This window comes from Coregonus lavaretus (genome assembly GCF_964263955.1).
Source record: "Coregonus lavaretus genome assembly, chromosome: 33".
Classification (NCBI taxonomy): Eukaryota; Metazoa; Chordata; class Actinopteri; order Salmoniformes; family Salmonidae; genus Coregonus; species Coregonus lavaretus.
Window position 1 is genome coordinate 9,465,377 of NC_140020.1, and position 25,490 is coordinate 9,490,866.

Genomic DNA, 25,490 nt, shown 5'->3' on the forward strand with positions numbered 1-25,490 from the left:
AATGTTACTGGGTCACTCAAAAATGTATAATGCCCAAGTTGTGTTGTCTGGAAACTTGGTCTGCAATGCTGTCTTAATTTTTCAGCATCCTACAGCGGCATAATTGCTTAGAAATAAGTCTGGCTAAGTGGCTATTGAACCACATTGCTGGATAGACAGTTTGGAAAGATAATGGGATACATATCATCTAAATGTGTACAACTGTCCTTTAGTGTCAAGTGCTCCCAATGGCAAATGGATGCTACTGCTTGTGGTGCTCGTGACGTCATAGCCAATTCCCTGTACTTGTGAGCGTGTCGGAGGTTGGATCTGCACCCGGCAGTCTATCTGGGAAACTTCCACTTTTATAAACAAGTGTCGGACTGCACTGGTTGAAGAGGATACGAGGTAGGTAATGTCTGCGAGCGTTTTTTCCCTTACAAACTGAATTTAATGCAATCGTTGAAATATTTTTAAATAGTGGTAGCTAGTTGCACACGGAGTTATCTTCGCTAGCTGGTTGGCTAACGTTAGCAGGCTACATTGATGCCAATGGAGGCTGTCAAAACACAGGAGGCGATTGCCATCACATATATTTTTCCTTAGGGAAAACTGTAAACACAGCATCCTAGAATGTAGACTTTTGTTCCGATTTCTGCTCAAAGCAATACTCCCTTGTAGAAAACACAACGTGTTTCGAATGATTCCAACATATAGCCGGACAATTCGATATTTGACAGACGCTCCGGGACAGAACAGCGTGTGGGTATCACTGAAGGTTCATTACACCGCTCTATAGTTGTAGTTTCCCAGCTGCAGAGCATGCACTGCTGCGTACATCAGATCAGATAATGCGATTCCAGTCGGTTGTTTTATAACCGTTCCAACGAATGGTTCCATTCTAATAGAATCCTCTAACAATTATGCACTATCAACGCAATTGCATGAGGATTGATGGAACCCTTGTACCCTGACCGAAGTGTACCGGTTTTGTAGCTCATTCGTTGTCTTCTCACCCACACACAGTCAGTGTCTGTTGTGTGTGGCAAGAGATTCAACTGAGCAACCAATTGAAGCATGGGCCTGGGCCTGCATCTAGCCTACACATTGCTTAAAAAATAAACCGTTTTCATATAGACACACAGGTACGTGTGCTCTCCTTATGGATTGCAATAACTCATGCCTGTGTTCTCAGATGTGTAGTGTCCTAAAACAAAAATGTTCCTTTTCTGTTACATGATTACATAAGAATTCAGTGTGTGCAATAGGCTATGCTGTTCTCTGTGTCTGACAGAGACCAGACAGACAACTGATGGAAAGAACTAGAGGTGCCAAGTTCACAATTTTCCATTGATCCCACTGTCTGCTTACGTTGCCAACAGAAAAGGATTTGTCTCAGTTTTTCAAGGGACTTTGATCTTTGTTCATTTCCATACCTGGGTTTTTATGAGAGAGTGAATTGGTATCAGTCACAGTGATGCTGCTGCTCTTTGTGACAAAGGCGTTGCACCTGTGTTGAAATCCTGCTAGTTAAAGTTGAGGGCGTTCAAAGTCCTTTCAGGAAATGCTCACTTTACTACCTGGCTCATGCACTGCCGGTTTCACCTTTCTAAAAAACATTTGAAGACCACTGGAAGGTCTAATTTGACCCAGTGTGTAGCTATTGCTTGTAGGATACAGCAAGCTAAATGTCCTGTGGGTCAAGCTTCAACAATGCAAATTCCTCCATACTATTGGACCGTTATTGATGTGCAGCAGCAATACAATTATATACAAGCCTTTGTATTCAATGGCGCTGTACGTACGCTATAAAACACAAGGTTTTTAAAGCAGTAAAGTGCAATCTCACTGGTTTCTTATTTGACTACTGCCCTCAGTGTCTTGAAGATGGTGAAACTGGGAGACATTTCCCTAAAACAACATCCCCCTCATAATGGGACCAGGGTTATTGTAACCCATTCGTCAGACATTGGCTGACTCCCAAATGGCACCCTATTGTCTATATAGTGCACTACTATTGACCAGAGGCCAATGGGCACTGGTCAAAAGTAGTGCACTAAATAGGGAATAGGTTGCCTAACCTCCACAGTGTGTATGTGGGTGCCAGTGATGACGGAATGGGGACTGCACAAATCGTGTTTCCGAGGGGTATGATACTCTATGGTGGGTTCCATCCAGACCACATTAGCTCACCCATGTGCCTTTTGTAATTAGTGGAATGTGAGCTGATTTAGTCATGCCCCACTGAGAAGACTGAAGTCACTGTTCAGTGTGATGAGGACTGAGGAGTGTCACCTTAGTCTGTGGTGTGTAGGCTACCCAGACCCTTCTCCCCCAGGTGTTGCGTCTGACACTTGTTGTATATTCACACACATTCAAAACCCCACCAAACAGGGTCAGTGTTGTAAATGGGAGAGCAATGGAGGTTTGAGCTTTGGCTGTAAAAGGCTAGTAGTTTTATGTTTTTCTCTCATATTGCTATTAGCACACAGAACAACAAACTAGGTTATATAGTAGGTAGGCTATGTAGTGGAAATGATGTGCCATGGGCTGTTTCTATTGATCTGATATGAAGGAGATGTGACACCATCATGGAATGTTTTCTTTCTTCCCGTCCCAGACCAAATGGCTGAGCTGAGCCTCTGTACTGACTGAACCTCTATTGTCTATGACAGGCACACTTGGCATGGATCTTTTATCTCATCACACTGTTGAGTTTTGGGAGTGGGCTCGAATCTTCAGTTCATTCATTCGTTTTTCTCCCTCCATGGCTCCGCTGTGAACTTGGCCTGATTGCGTAACTTCATGCCTTAAGTGATTTAGCCAGCAACATAGATGCAAATGAACCCAGCCCATTGTTAAGGCAGTTAGTCAGTGTAACCATAGTAACATACAGTACCAGACAAGTTTGGACACACCTACTCATTCAAGGGTTTTTCTGTATTTTTTATATTTTCTACATTGTAGAATAATAGTGAGGACATCAAAACTATGAAATTACACATATGGAATCATGTAGTAACCAAAAAAGTGTTAAACAAATCAAAATATATTTTACATTTGAGATTTTTCAAAGTAGCCACCCTTTGCCTTGATGACAGCTTTGCACACTCTTGGCATTCTCTCAACCAGCTTCATGAGGAATGCTATTACAACGGTCTTGAAGGAGTTCCCACATATACTTTGAAGAATCTCAAAAATAAAATATATTTTGATTTGTTTAACACCTTTTTGGTTACTACATGATTCCATATGTGTTATTTCATAGTTTTGATGTCTTCACTATTATTCTACAATGTAGAAAATAGTAAAAATAAAGAAAAACCCTTGAATGAGTAGGTGTGTCCAAACTTTTGATTGGTACTGTACATTATATTATACCTCGTCCCTGGTGCCAGTACTATACATCAGGTGTTTCTGACCTTTGGAAGCTCAACCCAAGGCCTCCTTAAGGAATGGAGTTAGGATCTCTCTCACTCCCTACCACATAAAGTCTGTACTATTGCTATAAGGACAATTAGCCTACATGGTCTAGTTTACAATGCACACACTACAGTTACAGTACCAGCATGTGTTTTAGATGTTGTTGCTAATAGGGAGTGTGTATCTAGGTAATATTTGGGGAGTTGGCCTGATTCAGTATCAGTTTGGTAGTTGTTGCCACAACAATTCATATTTTTATTCCAGTGCCGAAGTCTGAATAGGCCTACATGCAGACATGACACACAGGCTAGACCGAGGCCTATTCAATCAATATCAGTTATTTGCTTCTCTGTAGTAGAGTAGAAATGTTGACATTATTTTCAGTTTGTTTGTGGTCTAGTGCTCAAAGCTATGAATCCAGACGAAGGATTTGCGGTTGACTCAAGCATGAGTATGCAACTATTTATTCTCTATTATTGCCTTGGTTAAGCCCATCCCTCAATGCTCATTAGGTAGCTTTAGTCAAGGGAAACTTTGACCCATATTAAACCTGCACTCTCCCTAGTCCCAACCCTTTGACATAAAAGGAAATATTATAGACTAAAATGTGTTTTTTTCTTTTGTCATTAAGGGCCATTTTTCTACACAGAAACATTATGGTTCTATAGATAGAATAGTGGAACATTTTTAGCCTCGCCCATGGGATGAGCATTCAGTCACTGTTCTTTTGTTATCAGCATTTAGCTGCAGCATCAATAATTCACTGTCTCTATGGCCATGAATCATGTATAGCTTTTACTAATACTGCGTCTCCCCTGTGTTGCTATTCCTCCTGTACCGATGCTGAAACGTAACTAATGCTTTTAAGAAACACAGGGGAGCTTGGGGCCTCCAGACTCTGAGTGCATCCCAAATGGCACCCTATTCCCTACATACTGTAGTGCACTACTTTTGACCAGGGCCCATAGTGTAGTGCACTATATAGGGAAGAGGGTGCCATTTGGGACGTAGCCTCTCTGTGTGTGTGTGTGTGTGTGTGTGTGTGTGTGTGTGTGTTTGTGGGTCTGGTCTGCTTGGGCCTAATGTGTGAGAGAGAGGCCACCACTGTTTTCCTGCCAGTTCCATTTGGCTCCAGTCATTGTCTCAATGTGTTTTCCATGTTCTTGTTGGCTAGATAAGATGGATGGGCTCTTGGGAAATGGGAACTCCTGGTTCTCGGTGTCTCTCTGACTTGCAATCTGAGTGTCTTCAGACCATGACGCCACGAGGCTTCCTCTCTATTCATTGTCGGGTGGCTGTGGAGTGTCTCTGGGTGAGTCCCAAATGGTACTCTATTCCCTATATAGTGCACTACCTTATGGGCCCTGGTCAAAAGTAGTGCACTATAAAGGGAATAGGGTGCCATTTGGACGCAGCCTCTGTGTGGGATGTGCACATTGAATAATCAGTGGCGTATCTGTGTAGGGACCACATCACACAGCAGAGAGATTACTGTACGCCTGAAAAGACAAGATTGTGGGGAAGAGATTTCGGCTGTCTGTGTAGCTCTCGAGGGACTGGCCGTAGGGGGAAGTTGTCTTAGGGTTTAGTTGACAAAGGACAGATTGCACAGACTGGGTCCTAGTGAAGGCTCCTTTTCAGTGAGTGGAATCCTTATTTGAGATCCATGCAAGTTGCTCAAACGTTTGAGTAGGCCTAAATTATGGAAATGTCAATGGAAGATTGGCATAAATCGTTGTAGCCTATGTGATGATGTAATCAAAGATGATAGCTCATAGTGATGGGGGGGGGAGGAAATCGATAGTTACATATCGCAATATTATTTTAGACAATATTATATCGCTACTTTGACTCCAAGTATCGATTTGTTAATATTTATTATTATTTATTTATTTTTGCTAGGTATTAACTCAGCTATTTTTCATCCTATAGCTTGTTCTCCATCTTCTTTTTAAATAGTGAGGCAACATGTGTTCAGCACTTATTTCCACGACTGATCAAAACAAATGTTCTCTTGTCTCTCTGCAGCAGACATATAGTGAGCAATATGTTTGCAACATTAAATCGCAATGAAATTGCAGTATCGAATCGCAATACATATAGAATCGTGAGAATCGCAATACATATCTTATCGGCACCTACAGTTCCTTCAGAAAGTATTCACAGCCCTAGACTTTTTCCACATTTTGTTGTGTTTTTGTTTTTTGTTATGTTTTTGATTAAATGTAGACTTTGTGTCACTGGCCTACACACAATACCCCATAATGTCAAAGTGGAATTATGTTTTTAGAATTTTGTACAAATTAATTAAAAATGAAAAGCTGAAATGTCTTGAATCAATAAGTATTCAACCACTCTGTGTGCAATAATAGTGTTTAACATTATTTTTTAATGACTACCTGATCTCTCTACCCCACACATACACTCAGTGTACAAAACATTAGGAACACCGGCTCTTTCCATGACATAGACTGACCAGGTGAATCCAGGTGAAAGCTATGATCCCTTATTGATGTCACTTGTTAAATCCACTTCAATCAGTGTAGATGAAGGGGAGGAGACAGGTTAAATAAGTATTTTTGAAGCCTTGAGACAATTGAGACATGGATTGTCTATGTGTGCCATTTAGAGGGTGAATGGGCAAGACAAAATATTTAAGTGCCTTTGAACGGGGTATGGTAGTAGGTGCCAGGCGCACTGGTTTGAGTGTGTCAAGAACTGCAACGCTGCTGGGTTTGTCACGCTCAACAGTTTCCCTTGTGTATCAAGAATGGTCCACCACCCAAAGGACATCCAGCCAACTTGACACAACTGTGGGAAGCATTGCAGTCAACATGGGCCAGCATCCCTGTGGAACGCTTTCGACACCTTGAGGCTGTTCTGAGGGCAAAATGGGGGGTGCAGCTCAATATTAGGATGGTGTTCTTAATGTTTTGTACACTCAGTGCACAATTATTATTTCAAACACTGATTCAACCACAAAGACCAGGAAGGTTTTCCAATGACTCGCAAAGAAGGGCAGCTATTGGTAGAATTGAATATCCCTTTGAGCATGGTGACATTCTTAATTGGGTGGTGTATCAATACACCCAGTCACTACAAAGATACAGGACACCTTCCTAACTCAGTTCCCGGAGAGGAAGGAAATCTCTCAGGGATTTCACCATGAGGCCAATGGTGACTTTAAAACAGTTACAGAGTTTGATGGCTGTGATAGAACTGAGGATGGATGAACAACATTGTAGTTATTTCACTATACTAACCTAAATGACAGAGTGAAAAGAAGACGCTTGAACAGAATACAAATATTCCAAAACATGCATCCTGTTTGCAATAAAGCACTAAAGTAAAACTGCAAAAAATGTGGCAAAGTAATGAACTTTATGTCCTGAGTACAAAGTGTTATGTTTGGGGTAAGTCCAACACATCACTGAGTACCACTCTTCATATTTTCAAGCATGGTGGTGGCTGCATCATGTTATGGGTATGCTTGTCATCAGCAAGGACTAGGGAGTTTTTTAGGATTACAAACAAATTGAATAGTGCTAAGCACAGGCAAAATCCTATAGGAAAACCTGGTTCAGTCTACTTTTCAACAGACACTGGGAGACATTCACCTTTCAGCAGGACAATAACCAAAAACACAAGACCAAATATACACTGGAGTTGCTTACCAAGACGACGTTGAACATTCATGAGTGGCCTAGTTACAATTTTGACTTAAATCGGCTTTAAAATCTATGGCAAGACTTGAAAATGGCTGTCTAGCAATTATCAACAACCAACTTGACAGAGCTTGAATAATTTTTTAAAGAATAATGTGCACATATTGTACAATCCCGGTGTGGAAAGCTGTTAGAGATTTACCCAGAAAGACTCACAGCCGTAATCCCTGCCAAAGGTGATTCTACAAAGTATGAATACTTATGTAAATGAGGTATTTCTGTATTTCATTTTCAATAAATTTGCTACAATTTCTAAAAACATGTTTTCACTTTGTCATTATGGGGTATTGTGTTTAGGTGGGTGAGGATATTTTTACTTTTTTTATTTTGAATTCAGGCTGTAACACAACAAAATGTGGAATAAGTCAAGGTGTATGAAGGCACTGTAAGTGTCGTGATAATATTGTATCGAGAGGTCTATGGCAATTCCCAGCCATAATAGCTCACGACTCAAGAGTAGCATGATTGGAAATAAAATACAACAGAATGTGAACTCAATGTAAACTTGAAAAGGTATAGGCTTCTAGCTGGAGGAGTTTGAATGCTCCTGGAAGCTCTGGTACCATAAGGCTGGAAACGTTCCAAGTGAATTCACACTGAACAGTAACACGTTAAGCTCCTTTCATTGTCTTACTGATACTTTAATTACAGGTAAGAATGTGTGACCGGGAAGCCACCCTGCCCTTAGTCAGTTTGACTTGTTATAGATAGATTTATTTGACCATTTAAAACACAATACAACCACACATGGATAATGCATTGACAATCTTATTTTGAAAACGTATATCCATTGTGGTCCTCTTTAAATGGTTAAAAAATGTACAATCATAAACATAGTAGGCCTGGGCTACACAGTAGACAATGCAGTGCCGTGATGATCAAATCCCCTAGTCCAGGGGTTCTCAAACTTTTTGGTTCCGAGGACCCTGTTGTGATGGCAAATTAATCTGTGACCCATCATAACTCGAGTGAGATAAAAATAGCATACAAGGAGTTTTACTATGACTTCGGTAGTGCATGGCCAGATGAACCAAGTCTCGGGCCCTGGGAAGGAACATCTTAAAGGCCCACCTCTTGGCATCGCGGAGAAGATTGTGCAGTGTTCAAGTTAATTTCCTGCAAATTGTTTGAAAAAAATGCCATGAAACAGCGAGAACAGTTTGAAGTTTTTTAAAGCTTAAATTACAGCGCATTTACAGTGCCTATAAGAAAGTGTACACCCCCTATAACTTTTTTTCACATTTTGTGTTACAAAGTAGGATTGAAACAGATGTAATTATTTTTTTTGCCATTGATCTACACAAAATACTCCATAATGCCAAAGGAAAAAAGAAAATTCTTCAAATTTTTACTAATGAATAAAAATATAGTAATTGAATAACTATTAACCCCCTTTGTTTAGGCAAGTCTAAATGAGTTCAGAAGTAATATTTGGCTTAACACATCACATAATAAGTTATATGGACACACTCTGTCTGAAATAATAGGTGACCCCCCATCTCTTTTCAGTGTTATATTCCAAATGTTTAAATCCAATGTTTTTTACATTGGATAAAAGTACAGACTCAGAGCCTTAAAATGTTATGTCATACACTGCAATTGGATGAACAATGGGGAAAGAAATGCTGCTTTGAAAGTTGATAAACTTGTAACCCCACTTTTGAGAAATGGCCCTTCTTTGTTCACACCCATTCAGCATCATTCACACGCTCTTAAGAATTAGGCCCACCCATCTCTTTAAGAATTCGCGTGAGGCCATGTGCTAAACATAGTAAGGTAGTGTAGTAAACAACCAAAGATTTCAAGACTAAAAGTGGTGAAAGTAGTATTTTTATTTTTTTATTTTTATTTTTTATATTTTTTGTCATTTAGCAGACGCTCTTATCCAGAGCGACTTACAGGAGCAATTAGGGTTAAGTGCCTTGCTCAAGGGCACATCGACAGATTTTTCACCTAGTCGGCTCGGGGATTAGAACCAGCGACCTTTCGGTTACTGGCACAACGCTCTTACCCACTAAGCTACCTGCCGCCCTAAGTAGTCTACAATAAGGAAAAACTCTTGGTTAAAGTGTATTTTATCTTGTCCTTGGCCTATATCCTAATCTAACTTTGGTGCAGGTCATGTTGTTCTTCAAATTACTGTCTCTGGTAAACACACACTGTATCAAATCAAAGTTTATTTGTCATATGCACAGGATACAGAAGGCGTAGACGATACAGTGAAATTCTTACTTGCATAGTAGCAATATCAAGAATAGAAAGTGTCAATATAAAAAAGAACAAGGTGTCAATGCCTATAGAGAAACAACTAAATAATATACAGTATGTACAAGGACAATATAAATAATGATAGCAGTGATACTGGTGATAGATGAGGTAGTTATGTGCATACAATCAGGGGTAAAGTGGCTGAGCAGCAGGATACATAAAAAAAAAAAAAAAAAAATAGTAGCAGCAACCTACAGTGATGAACTGGGCCGTCCGCACCACACATGAACAAGGGAATCTATATTCAGAGAGCCTATTTCTGGCCAAGTGATGTCCATGACTTAGTCGCAAAACTGATATCCCTGATCTTTTCAAAAGTATATGTTTGTCTAGTTGTGTCCAGTCCAGGTGGTGTTTGTACAGGCAGACCATCTCTGGGAGGAAGGACGTCAGAGTTGCGCAGCAGCTGAAACCTGGTCCCGACTGAGTCCGAACGCTGCTTGGCGACAACCAGGCTCCAGAACATTGAAGCTGTAAAACAGGAAAATATACAAAAAATAGATGATGTTACAACCTTACATAACATCAATTCACCTCCCAAGTTTAGATAATAAGAATAAGCTCATGCAATGAAAATTATATTTAACTGAATTGCTGGCACTGCTTGATCTGTGGCAGCGGCCTGAAGTACGTAGTCAGGTGATGTTGCCAGCCATAGCTTTCCACCAGCACCGTACCATCCTCCAGTCCAACCAGCTGTGCTGATAGACAATTTTATCATTATTAGATGAGGCTTAACCAGACACAAATTGATGGGTCATGTGAAAGAGAGGCTATAACCACCCACCAGCCACATCTAGCTAAGTGGATGGGTCTCTATTGTCTAGACCTGTTCACATGTTCATGAAATACAATAGATGGCCAAAGTCACCCCAAGACTTACCTGGCTAAGTTGATGGGTCATGTAATCATCTAGTGAAGTTTTGTTTTTTGTTTAGACATGTAGCTAGCTATCTAAACAATTAACCATAATCCCAACCCATACAGTAGCAATACAAACAGATCGTCATACAGTGGGGGAAAAAAGTATTTAGTCAGCCACCAATTGTGCAAGTTCTCCCACTTAAAAAGATGAGAGAGGCCTGTAATTTTCATCATAGGTACAGGTCAACTATGACAGACAAATTGAGAGAAAAAAAATCCAGAAAATCACATTGTAGGATTTTTAATGAATTTATTTGCAAATTATGGTGGAAAATAAGTATTTGGTCACCTACAAACAAGCAAGATTTCTGGCTCTCACAGACCTGTAACTTCTTCTTTAAGAGGCTCCTCTGTCCTCCACTCGTTACCTGTATTAATGGCACCTGTTTGAACTTGTTATCAGTATAAAAGACACCTGTCCACAACCTCAAACAGTCACACTCCAAACTCCACTATGGCCAAGACCAAAGAGCTGTCAAAGGACACCAGAAACAAAATTGTAGACCTGCACCAGGCTGGGAAGACTGAATCTGCAAGAGGTAAGCAGCTTGGTTTGAAGAAATCAACTGTGGGAGCAATTATTAGGAAATGGAAGACATACAAGACCACTGATAATCTCCCTCGATCTGGGGCTCAAAGCAAGATCTCACCCTGTGGGGTCAAAAAGATCACAAGAACGGTGAGCAAAAATCCCAGAACCACACGGGGGGACCTAGTGAATGACCTGCAGAGAGCTGGGACCAAAGTAACAAAGCCTACCATCAGTAACACACTACGCCGCCAGGGACTCAAATCCTGCAGTGCCAGACATGTCACCCTGCTTAAGCCAGTACATGTCCAGGCCCGTCTGAAGTTTGCTAGAGTGCATTTGGATTATCCAGAAGATGATTGGGAGAATGTCATATGGTCAGATGAAACCAAAATATAACTTTTTGGTAAAAACTCAACTCGTCGTGTTAGGAGGACAAAGAATGCTGAGTTGCATCCAAAGAACACCATACCTACTGTGAAGCATGGGGGTGGAAACATCATGCTTTGGGGCTGTTTTTCTGCAAAGGGACCAGGACGACTGATCCGTGTAAAGGAAAGAATGAATGGGGCCATGTATCGTGAGATTTTGAGTGAAAACCTCCTATCAGCAAGGGCATTGAAGATGAAACGTGGCTGGGTCTTTCAGCATGACAATGATCCCAAACACACCGCCCGGGCAACGAAGGAGTGGCTTTGTAAGAAGCATTTCAAGGTCCTGGAGTGGCCTAGCCAGTCTCCAGATCTCAACCCCATAGAAAATCTTTGGAGGGAGTTGAAAGTCCGTGTTGCCCAGCGACAGCCCCAAAACATCACTGCTCTAGAGGAGATCTGCATGGAGGAATGGGCCAAAATACCAGCAACAGTGTGTGAAAACCTTGTGAAGACTTACAGAAAACGTTTGACCTGTGTCATTGCCAACAAAGGGTATATAACAAAGTATTGAGAAACTTTTGTTATTGACCAAATACTTATTTTCCACCATAATTTGCAAATAAATTCATAAAAAATCGTACAATGTGATTTTCTGGATTTTTTTCCCTCATTTTGTATGTCATAGTTGACGTGTACCTATGATGAAAATTACAGGCCTCTCTCATCTTTTTAAGTGGGAGAACTTGCACAATTGGTGGCTGACTAAATACTTTTTTTCCCCACTGTAGCTAGCCACCATGCATGAAATGATGTAGTATGAATCTGCAGGTAGCTAACGCTAACCAACTAGGTTCAATGTTAGCTAGCTAGCTAACAGTAGGCTATAACTAGCAATGCAAATGGTTTCTGAGATATTAATAATATTACTACATCACAGGAGGTTGGTGGCACCTTAATTGGGGATGACGGGCTCGTGGTAATGGTTACAGCGGAATGAGTGGAATTGTATCAAACACAAGGTTTCCATGTGTTTAATGCCATTCCATTCGCTCATTTACGGCCATTATTTTGAGCTGTCCTCCCCTCAGCAGCCTCCTGTGTACTACATAGATCATACACGTAGCTAGCAAGCCAGCCAGATAACGTTAGCTAGCTAGCGAGCTGTCTAGCTATCTAACAGTATGCTTTAACTTGCCATGAAAATGACTTTATGAAAATAATTATAAACTTATAATATCTGAAAATGTAGCTTGACTCTTACCCTGAATGACTGCTTCACGGCAGACTGGAACCCCTTTCACTAAGTAAGAAGTCCTCTGTCGTTTGCGTTTTGTATGTACAGCTTGCTTGCGCCGTTGTGTCAAGTCACTCCGGTTCACACTGACTGTGTGCAATGCCATAAGAATCATCAGATCTCTCTCTGTCACGGATGCCATGGTTGCCCTTAGGTTGAAGATGTAATCCGGAGACAGGTGTTTAATACAACAGCCTTCTGTGTTTGTCTTTTTGACTCCCTCCGCATTTTCAATCAAACGTCAGAATTATCTCCATTTCCTTCTCTTTTATTCGTATTAACAGATGACATACACGTTTGTTATTAAGGCATATCAAAGTTCACATGTTCAAGAAGGCATTATTGCAAAAAATGCATTTTGATGAAAACTCCTGTGAAGTAGTGACGTCAGTCATATGCCCAGCTTTCTGAAACGGGTCCCTATTAGGGTTGACATGTTTTTTGAATGACTACCCCTTCCTCTGTCCCCCATACATACAACATCTGTAAGGTCCCTCAGTCAAGTATTGAATTTCAAGCACAAATTCAACTACAAAGACCAGGGAGCTTTTCGAAAGCCTCATAAAGAAGGGCAGTGATTGGTAGATGGCTAACAATAAATCAGACATTGAATATATCTTTAAACTTGGTCAAGTTAATAATTATGCTGTGGATGCTTTATTAAACTACCAGACACATCAGTTATGCAGCCGTCCTTCTGAACTGAGCTGAAGTACAGGAAGGAAACTTCTTAGGGATGTCCCCATGAGGCCATTGGTGATTTTAAAACAGCTACAGCGTTCAATGGCTGCGATGGGAGAAAACTGAGGATGGATCAACAACATTGTAGTGACCCCACAATAATGACCTAAATGACATGAAATGAGTGAAAATAAGAATACAAATCTACAGAATAAAAACATATTCCAAAACATGCATAGAAGAAGAAGAGACTTGCTTGGGCCAAGAAACACGAGCAGTGGACATTAGACCAAATTTGAGATTTTTGGTTCCGACCGCTGTGTCTTTGTGAGGCGCAGAGTAGGTGAACGGATGATCTCCACATGTGTGGTTCCCACCGTAAAGCATGGAGGAGGAGGTGTGATGGTGTGGGGGTGCTTTGCTGGTGACACTGTTGGTGATTTATTTAGAATTCAAGGCAAACTTAACCAGCAAGTCTCTTCTTATTGGTGTCCATGAAGGCCTGATTCACGCAGTCTCCTCTGAACAGTTGATGTTGAGATGTGTCTCTTACTTGAACTCTGTGAAGCATTCATTTGGGCTGCAATCTGAGTTGCAGTTAACTCTAATGAACGTATCCTCTGCAGCAGAGGTAACTCTGAGTCTTCCTTTCCTGTGGCAGTCCTCATGAGAGCCAGTTTCATCATAGCGCTTGATGGTTTTTGCGACTGCACTTGAAGAAACTTTCAAAGTTCTTGAAATTTTCCGCATTGACTGACCTTCATGTCTTAAAGTAATGATGGACTGTCGTTTCTCTTTGCTTATTTGAGCTGTTCTTGCCATAATATGGACTTGGTCTTTTACCAAATAGGGCTATCTTCTGTATACCACCCCTACCTGGTAACAACTGATTGGCTCAAACGCATTAAGAAGGAAAGAAATTCCACAAATTGACTTTTAACAAGGCACACCTGTTAATTGAAATGCATTCCAGGTGACTACCTCATGAAGCTGGTTGAGAGAATGCCAAGAGTGTGCAAAGCTGTCATCAAGGCAAAGGGTGTCTACTTTGAAGAATCTAAAATCTAAAATATATTTTGATTTGTTGAACACTTTTTTTGTTACTACATGATTTCATGTGTTATTTCATAGTTTTGATGTCTTCACTATTATTCTACAATGTAGAAAATAGTAGAACTAAAGAAACACCCTTGAATGAGTAGGTCTGTCCAAACTTTTGACTGGTACTGTGTGTATATATATATATATATATATATATATATATATATATATATATATATATATATATATATATATATATATATATATATATATATATATATATATATATATATATATATATATATATATATATATATATATATATATATATATACGTACACGTATACACACACATACAGTGGGGGAAAAAAAGTATTTAGTCAGCCACCAATTGTGCAAGTTCTGCCACTTAAAAAGATGAGAGAGGCCTGTACTTTTCATCATAGGTACACGTCAACTATGACAGACAAAATGAGAAGAAAAAAATCCAGAAAATCACATTGTTGGATTTTTTATGAATTTATTTGCAAATTATGGTGGAAAATAAGTATTTGGTCAATAACAAAAGTTTCTCAATACTTTGTTATATACCCTTTGTTGGCAATGACACAGGTCAAACGTTTTCTGGAAGTCTTCACAAGGTTTTCACACACTGTTGCTGGTATTTTGGCCCATTCCTCCATGCAGATCTCCTCTAGAGCAGTGATGTTTTGGGGCTGTCGCTGGGCAACACAGACTTTCAACTCCCTCCAAAGATTTTCTATGGGGTTGAGATCTGGAGACTGGCTAGGCCACTCCAGGACCTTGAAATGCTTCTTACGAAGCCACTCCTTCGTTGCTAGGGCGGTGTGTTTGGGATCATTGTCATGCTGAAAGACCCAGCCACGTTTCATCTTCAATGCCCTTGCTGATGGAAGGAGGTTTTCACTCAAAATCTCACGATACATGGCCCCATTCATTCTTTCCTTTACACGGATCAGTCGTCCTGGTCCCTTTGCAGAAAAACAGCCCCAAAGCATGATGTTTCCACCCCGATGCTTCACAGTAGGTATGGTGTTCTTTGGATGCAACTCAGCATTCTTTGTCCTCCAAACACGACGAGCTGAGTTTTTACCAAAAAGTTATATTTTGGTTTCATCTGACCATATGACATTCTCCCAATCCTCTTCTGGATCATCCAAATGCACTCTAGCAAACTTCGGACGGGCCTGGACATGTACTGGCTTAAGCAGGGGGACACGTCTGGCACTGCAGGATTTGAGTCCCTGGCGGCGTAGTGTGTTACTGATGGTAGGCTTTGTTACTTTGGTCCCAGCTCTCTGCAGGTCATTCACTAGGTCCCCCCGTGTGGTTCTGGGATTTTTGCTCACCGTTCTTGTGATCATTTTGACCCCAAGGGGTGAGATCTTGCGTGGAGCCCCAGATCGAGGGAGATTATCAGTGGTCTTGTATGTCTTCCATTTCCTAATAATTGCTCCCACAGTTGATTTCTTCAAACCAAGCTTCTTACCTATTGCAGATTCAGTCTTCCCAGCCTGGTGCAGGTCTACAATTCTGTTTCTGGTGTCCTTTGACAGCTCTTTGGTCTTGGCCATAGTGGAGTTTGGAGTGTGACTGTTTGAGGTTGTGGACAGGTGTCTTTTATACTGATAACAAGTTCAAACAGGTGCCATTAATACAGGTAACGAGTGGAGGACAGAGGAGCCTCTTAAAGAAGAAGTTACAGGTCTGTGAGAGCCAGAAATCTTGCTTGTTTGTAGGTGACCAAATACTTATTTTCCACCATAATTTGCAAATAAATTCATAAAAAATCCTACAATGTGATTTTCTGTATTTTTTTTCTCTATTTGTCTGTCATAGTTGACATGTACCTATGATGAAAATTACAGGCCTCTCTCATCTTTAAGTGGGAGAACTTGCACAATTGGTGGCTGACTAAATACTTTTTTTCCCCCACTGTACATACATACATACATACATGTATGTATGTATGTATGTATGTATGTATGTATGTATGTATGTATGTATGTATGTATGTATGTATGTATGTATGTATGTATGTATGTATGTATGTATGTATGTATGTATGTATGTATGTATGTATGTATGTATGTATGTATGTATGTATGTATGTATGTATGTATGTATGTATGTATGTATGTATGTATGTATGTATGTATGTATGTATGTATGTATGTATGTATGTATGTATGTATGTATGTATGTATGTATGTATGTATGTATGTATGTATGTATGTATGTATGTATGTATGTATGTATGTATGTATGTATGTATGTATGTATGTATGTATGTATGTATGTATGTATGTATGTATGTATGTATGTATGTATGTATGTATGTATGTATGTATGTATGTATGTATGTATGTATGTATGTATGTATGTATGTATGTATGTATGTATGTATGTATGTATGTATGTATGTATGTATGTATGTATGTATGTATGTATGTATGTATGTATGTATGTATGTATGTATGTATGTATGTATGTATGTATGTATGTATGTATGTATGTATGTATGTATGTATGTATGTATGTATGTATGTATGTATGTATGTATGTATGTATGTATGTATGTATGTATGTATGTATGTATGTATGTATGTATGTATGTATGTATGTATGTATGTATGTATGTATGTATGTATGTATGTATGTATGTATGTATGTATGTATGTATGTATGTATGTATGTATGTATGTATGTATGTATGTATGTATGTATGTATGTATGTATGTATGTATGTATGTATGTATGTATGTATGTATGTATGTATGTATGTATGTATGTATGTATGTATGTATGTATGTATGTATGTATGTATGTATGTATGTATGTATGTATGTATGTATGTATGTATGTATGTATGTATGTATGTATGTATGTATGTATGTATGTATGTATGTATGTATGTATGTATGTATGTATGTATGTATGTATGTATGTATGTATGTATGTATGTATGTATGTATGTATGTATGTATGTATGTATGTATGTATGTATGTATGTATGTATGTATGTATGTATGTATGTATGTATGTATGTATGTATGTATGTATGTATGTATGTATGTATGTATGTATGTATGTATGTATGTATGTATGTATGTATGTATGTATGTATGTATGTATGTATGTATGTATGTATGTATGTATGTATGTATGTATGTATGTATGTATGTATGTATGTATGTATGTATGTATGTATGTATGTATGTATGTATGTATGTATGTACACACAGTTGAAGTCAGAAGGTTGCATACACTTAGGTTGGAGTCATTAAAACTTGTTTTTCAACCGCTCCACAAATTTCTTGTTAACAAACTATAGTTTTGGCAAGTCGGTTAGGACATCTACTTTGTGCATGACACAAGTCATTTTTCCAACAATTGTTTACAGACAGATTATTTCACTTATAATGCACTGTATTACAATTCCAGTGGGTCAGAAGTTTACACACACACTAAATTGACTGTGCCTTTAAACAGCTTGGAAAATTCCAGAAAATGTAGAAGCTTCTGATAGGCTAATTGACATAATTTGAGTCAATTGGAGGTGTACCTGTGGATGTATTTCAAGGCCTACCTTCACACTTTTAGATCTCCACAAGTCTGGTTCATCCTTGGGAGCAATTTCCAAATGCCTGAAGGTACCACGTTCATCTGTACAAACAATAGTACAAAAGTATAAACACCATGGGACCACGCAGCCGTCATACCACTCAGGAAGGAGACGCGTTCTGTCTCCTAGAGATGAATGTATTTTGGTGCGAAAAGTGCAAATAAATCCCAGAACAACAGCAAAGGACCTTGTGAAGATGCTGGAGGAAACAGGTACAAAAGTATCTATATCCACAGTAAAACGAGTCCTATATCGACATAACTTGAAAGGCCGCTCAGCAAGGAAGAAGCCACTGCTCCAAAACTGACACAAAAAAGGCAGACTACGGTTTGCAACTGCACATGGGGACAAAGATCGTACCTTTTGGAGAAATGTCCTCTGGTCTGATGAAACAAAAATAGAACTGTTTGGCCATAATGACCATCGTTATGTTTGGAGGAAAAGGTGGGAAACTTGCAAGCCGAAGAACACCATCCCAACCGTGGCAGCATCATGCTGTGGGGGTGCTTTGCTGCAGGAGGGATTGGTGCGCTTCACAAAATAGATGGCATCATGAGGAAGGAAAATTATGTGGATATATTGACGCAACATCTCAATGGGTCTTCCAAATGGACAATGACCCCAAGCATACTTCCAAAGTTGTGGCAAAATGGCTTAAGGACAACAAAGTCAAGGTATTGGAGTGGCCATCACAAAGCCCTGACCTCAATCCTATAGAAAATTGGTGGGCAGAACTGAAAAGGCGTGTGAGAGCAAGGAGGCCTACAAACCTGACTCAGTTACACCAGCTCTGTCAAGCGGAATGGGCCAAAATTCACCCAACTTATTGTGGGAAGCTTGTGGAAGGTTACCCGAAACGTTTGACCCAAGTTAAACAATTTAAAGGCAATGCTACCAAATACTAATTGAGTGTATGTAAACTTCTGACCCACTGGGAATGTGATGAAATAAATAAAAGCTGAAATAAAACATTCTCTACTATTATTCTGACATTTCACATTCTTAAAATAAAGTGGTGATCCTAACTGACCTAAGATAGGGAATTTTTTACTAGGATTAAATGTCAGGAATTGTGAAAAACTGAGTTTAAATGTATTTGGCTAAGGTGTATGTAAACTTCCGACTTGAACTGTAGGTATATATTTTGAGATCAGTCCGCGGACCACCTGCAGTACTGCCGCGGACCCCAGTTTGAGAACCCCTGCCCTAGTCTATGCTTAGGCTGAAATGCTGCTCAGTTCATTATGGGCAAAACATTTTTGTGGTTTAAAGATTAATTAAATTAGAATAACAATCGATGTTGCTTATGAACTGCACTTATAAACAACTATATGAAATAGGAATTAGGCTATAGGAAGGAATCGATGCGATACATGTGCCTAGTTTCCCACAGGACCTGAAGAATTTGTCCAATGTTTAACTTTTTAAGTGGCAGAGTCCCTCTGAAAACCTTTTATTGGCGTTAGACTTCAACTTGAGGAAGAGGATTCTTGTCAATCTTTAAGCTGTGTAACAGGTTGAAATTATGCTTTGGATTCACTGCATCTGCTGACCTCATCAAAACCAAGTTCACTGAACTGGGAGGGAGTTTACAAAATGGAGTCTCTAAGAACAGAGGGGAAGGGATTCCTGTCCACTTCAATAGCAAAAAGCTGGTAATCTGCAGATCCTTTTACTCCTAGTTTGGGCATGGCTTGGCTGCAGGAGAGTGATGCCTCAGCTTTTGTACAGTCATCTATACTGGGTCACAATCATCTACTGGGCAAACAAACTGGAGAAATGTTGTTGAATGGAAAACATGAGCAGTCCTACAGGTTCAGGTACTGTTGTTGGGTACCTCTTGGGTTTTAAACCGTTTACTCACGTCTGTTGGCCACTGCCCACTAACACGACCCTAGTAAGCATTACCTTCCTAGACCAGACTGGCTGGCACCAGGATCAGGAACCTACTCCTGTTGAGCCTCTGTCAGCTCCAGTTAACAGGGAATTAATGAAACCCTATTTCTGACCCGCAGTCAGGAACCCCCTCTGTGTCAGGAACCATCACAGGATGGAACCATAGTTAGAATGAGTTTACCAGTCAAATTGCAAGGTCAGAGGTTCCAAACCCATTCTACTCATTCTATTTCTATGGATGCAACCCTGACTTAGGAGAAGAAAATAAACGTCTGTGTGAGCATGACCGTGAAAATTGAATGGCACTACATATTTATAACGTGTCCGTAAGGCGTTAACTTAAATCATTAAGCCTGTAGTTTGAAAACCTGTTTTGTCAAGTAGGATAATCATCACTCACACAACTGACAGTTATTACTGTGGTGTACAGACCATATCCTAGGCCTAACCGACACACCCTTCAGGGCAGGAAAGTCATAATCCTATAGTCAGTCTCACTCTGGGGGACAAGTTGTGTCTCAACAAACTAACTTCAACTGACTCTGACTCCATGATGCAAGTTCTAGTTACTTAGCATGATATATGGTATTAAAGTACACTACACTACTAGTCTGGAGTAGACCCCTCCCACTTTAAACTCCCACTCATTACATTTTGCAGGCTGTAATTATTTCTGTCGCCAATTGGATGGAAACCTAGCTAGTGATGATAAAGTTATGCTTAGACAGGATGAGGGACAGGAAATTATAGTTAATGCTGTTAATATGGTATATTTATAGAAGTAAGCATAACCTAGAAATGCTGACTGTCATAGAACTAGAAAGAGACTTTGAGGCAGATTCAAAAGGCTTTGAAGGCTCAGCTCTTTAGAGTTTTGTTCTTCTTGGCACATTCAATGCTGCCTCCGGACGCATTGTTTCTGAACGTATCACAGTATTTTGTGTTGAGGGCGCAGTCTCTCTTTCACTCTAGAGAGAGAGAGAGGTGTCAGAACAAACGATGTCTTCTGAGATGTGTGAAAACCTGGTGGCCAACTACAACAATCGTCTGTCCTCTGTGATTGCCAACAAGGGTTTTGTCACCAAGTACTAAGTCATGTTTTGCAGAGGGGTCAAATACTTATTTCTGTCATTAAAATGCAAATCAATTTATAACATTTTTGACGTGTTTTTCTGGATTTTTTTGTTGTTATTCTGTCTTTCACTGTTCAAATAAACCTACCATTAAAAGTATATACAGATCGTGTCTTTGTCAGTGGGCAAACATACAAAATAAGCAGGGGATCAAATACTTTTGAGAGAGAGAGAGAGAGAGAGAGATCTGCTGCATGTCAGAACAAACGATGTCTTCATAGTGAAATTTATTTGCATGTGTAAAGTCAAAAAGATGTGGCACGTGATCTAATAAGCAAATACCTCCTTGTTACGCAACGTTGTAAAGGCCAGGTGTGCTCAGCCAGCACGTCACGCTAAAAAATCCCTTTCCTGTGAAAATGGCTTCTATGTTTCCCATTTTAACAGAGCCCTATGGGCCAGTAGTTCACTAGGCCTACATAGGGAATAGGGTGCCATTTGGGACTATGGCCCTTGTCACAAGGCCAAGCAAACAACTGTGTGTGTGCCCATTCCTCTGCCCAGTGATTGGAAACACATTTCCTTCAAATGCACGTTGCTCAAACTATTTCAGATGTGCCTGAGTGCCTACATTAGTTATTGAGCAATAGTGTGAGCTGTGAAGATTGACTGGCACACCTAATGTGCCCCAAAAGTGGCAATCTTTGAGTTGATTGCCTGGATAAAGAGAAGAAGCAACTCCTAGCCTACTCGCTCCAGAACGGCGTGTGGTAATCGCATGATCAGGCGTGATACTGTATTACCATCATATAAACAGAGGCTGCATCCCAAATGGCACTGTATTTCCTTTATAGTGCACTACCTTTGACCAGGGCTACAGGGCTCTGGTCAAAATAATATGCACTATATAGGGAATAGGATGCCATTTGGGACGCAGACAGAGTCAGATGGATATTTGATTTGATATGATAATCACCATGCATTGGGTATGCCAGGTAGCCCTGTAAAGGCTCTCTGACAGTAAATACCTTTGCCATGGTGCCTTAGGCTACTAACTAGAATGTGACAGCAATTCTGCTTGTGAACACTTGGGCCTACATGTATTTTTAGGTGAACTTTGAACCTTCAATCATTCTATTGAAGCTGCACTGTCAGATGTTCAGTGTAGGCTGCTGTGGATGGGTGTCAGGTTCAGTCTTGCTTCGCCCTGTTCTGCTCTGCTCTACATGGCTCTCCAAGGCAGTTCTAGTAACACATTTGGTTAATGTCAATAGAGTAGGCTGCTACGTTAAGGGTGGGTGGGCACACTTTTTGTTTGCATCCACATATTTACTTGTGGCCTAGTAATAGTAGCTATTCTAGTAATCTTGAAATGCAAACTGGATTGCATTCAGTTTCTACTGAATTAAGAACACCACCACCACCACCACACCTTGAATGACAGCATGGAAATGTGCAAAAGTAATATCTAACTGGGTTAATTTGATAAGAGACCGATGAACGTGTTATCAGGAAGCCAGGAGGGATGTTGGATATTGACCTTATATCCTGATCACAGGAGGTTGGTGGCACCTTAATTGGGGAGGACGGGCTCGTGGTAATGGCTGGAGCGGTATTGGTGGGATGGCATCAAACACATGGTTTAATGCCATTCCATTGGCTCCGTTCCAGCCATTATTATGAGCCGTTCTCCCCTCAGCAGCCTCCACTGATCCTGATGTGGTTTCAGGAATGAAGCTTTGACACACTATTCAAATGATCCTGCATCATCAGCGCTGATGTCACGTGTCTTAGTATCGGGGAAACTGGTCAGAGTGACGTTGGCCAGGTGCTGTACCGTTATTGGCCAGGGGTAGTGAGATATTATGGACAGATAATAAAGAATACCTAGTAAACAGTCACCACTAAAACCCAGCAGCATTGCAGTTCTTGACACAAACCGGTGTGCCTTCCACCTACTACCATACCCCGTTCAAAGGCACTTAAATATTTTGTCTTGCCCATTCACCCTCTGAATGGCACATACACAATCCATGTCTCAATTGTCTCAAGGCTTAAAATCCTTCTTTAACCTGTCTCCTCCCCTTCATCTACACTTGTTGAAGTGGATTTAACAGGTGACATCAATAGGGATCATAGCTGTCACCTGGAGTCACCTGGATTCACCTGGTCAGTCTGTCATGAAAAGAGTTCCTAATGTTTTGTACACTCACTGTATATACACTAAATATACAAAAGTATGTGGACACCCCTTCAAATTAGTGGATTCGGCTATTTCAGCCATACCTGTTGCTGACAGGTGTATAAAATCGAGCACACAGCCATGCAATCTCCATAGACAAACATTGGCAGTAGAATGGCCTTACTGAAGAGCTCAGTGACATTCAAAGTGGCACCATCAAAGGATGCCACCTTTCTAACAAGTCATTTCGTCAAATTTCTGCCCTGCTAGAGCTGCCCCAGTGAACTGTAAGTGCTGTTATTGTGAAGTGGAAACATCTAAGAGCAACAACTGCTCAGCCGCGAAGTGGTAGGCCACACAAGCTCACAGAACGGGACCACCGAATGCTGAAGCATGTAGCGCGTAAAAATCGTCTGTCCTCGGTTGCAACACTCACTACCGAGTTCCAAACTGCCTCTGGAAGCAACATCAGCACAAGAACTGTTCGTCGGGAGCTTCACGAAATGGGTTTCCATGGCCGAGCAGCCGCACACAAGCCTAAGATCACCGTGCGCAATGCCATGCGTTGGCTGGAGTGGTGTAAAGCTCACCGCCATTGGACTCTGAAGGAATGGAAACGCGTTCTCTGGAGTGATGTATCACACTTCACCATCTGGCAGTCCGACGGACGAATCTGGGTTTGGCGGATGCCAGGAGAATGTTACCTGTCCCAATGCATAGTGTCAACTGTAAAGTTGGAATAATGGTCTGGGGCTGTTTTTCATGGTTCGGGCTAGGCCCCTTAGTTCCAGTGAAGGGAAATCTTAACGCTACAGCATACAATGTCATTCTAGACGATTCTGTGCTTCCATCTTTATGGCAACAGTTTGGGGAAGGCCCTTTCCTGTTTCAGCATGACAATGCCCCCGTGCACAAATCGAGGTCCATACAGAAATGGTTTGTCGAGATCGGTGTGGAAGAACTTGACTGGCCTGCACAGAGCCCTGACCTCAACCCCATCGAACACCTTTGGGATGAATTGGAATGCCGACTGCGAGCCAGGCCTAATCGACTAACATCAGTGCCCAACCTCACTAATGCTCTCTGACATTGCTCGTTCTGATATTTCTTAATTTCTTTCTTTTTACTTTTTTTTTATGTGTGTATTGTTTTGTATTAATGCACTGTTGGAAATAGAAACACAAGCATTCGCTGCACCTGCGATAACATCTGCAAGTCTGTGTACGTGACCAATGAACTTTGATTTAATTTGATAGTATATTCAGATAGAATTACACCTCAGCATGAGGATGTGATGTGTAGTACTTACATTGGCTGGTGACTTTTACAGCCCAGCCAATAAGTTACTAGCAACCTTTGACCTATGTTTTGTTACACCTGATTGGATAAAGGGACATTCCTGGAATCTTAGTGAGAGCCTTCTATGCTGCTGAGGCATGGAGAGTTCTATGTTTGAATGGATGATTATATGAAATGATATTTTGGGTATTATTGAATTTGGCTTATTTTAGGATGATGTGAAAAGCAAAGACCCAGTCAGTTCTTGGCACAGTGCATACTTTTTATAGAGGTTATTATGAATGAAGGTCCACATTAAAAACTCTCCAGCATTATGAAGTTTGTTCCACTTTGATTACCAGCCAAAAATAACTATACGCTTGTAGGCAAGCATCCATGTAGACTAGTTGAATTGTTTGATGTTGTGGCCAGTAACATTGTGAATAGCCCTAGACATCATTTGGTTGGCTTTACTAGTTTTCCTCTGCTTGTAACAAGAAAATGAATGTGTTCTATTATTATTCATGATCTCACCCTTTTTAGTAGGCTAATAGGATCAGCACACCACTTAGTGAAGTGAAAAAAGCATAAACATGACCAGGCCTATTAGTTTGTCACTTCTGGAAACACAGTCTGTACTAAGGCTCTGTCAGTGCCAAGTTGTTCAGGTCCTAGCTATTCCATTGTTTCACCAGATGGAAAACCCCTGTGGAGTTACTGAACAAACTAGGCTTAGGCCTACATTTCACTCATTGAGTTTGTTTGCGTTTCATATTAACATAGTTATTTGAGTGGCAGCGGCACCTATATTTTAACGTGGGGTGTTTGTGTAGAGAGAGAATAAGGCGATTGTGGTGCATAGTAAGCGATTCCCAAAGCATGACCTGAATAATTGATAATTGAGCATTGAAAATCACCCTTGAACCCAGGCTGTGTTCTGGGACCTGGCCAAACTCTACAGCTTTGTGTCTCAATTATCGGTCAACGGACCCCTATCTGGAACAAACTCTGAGTTGTAGAAACTTAAATGCGGGAATCCGGCTCCAGTGTGCCACTAATCTTACGGCTGGGAATTGCCAGGGTCCTCAAGATACGATATTATCACGATACTTAGGTGCCGATATATGTGTTGCGATTCGATACTGCGATTTCATTCTGATTTAATGTTCAAATATAT

General features: G+C 40.5%; 1 protein-coding gene across 1 annotated transcript in view; it reads left to right on the forward strand.

Annotated features, from left to right (window-relative positions):
• The first annotated feature begins 287 nt into the window (after nucleotides 1–287).
• The window catches only part of LOC311108801 (unconventional myosin-VI-like), a 107,044-nt gene continuing 81,841 nt past the window's right edge, over nucleotides 288–25,490 (forward strand). Inside the window, exon 1 of the mRNA XM_084151563.1 lies at nucleotides 288–387. The gene's annotated coding sequence lies outside the window, so the exon portion shown is untranslated. The remainder of the gene's footprint in view (nucleotides 388–25,490) is intronic.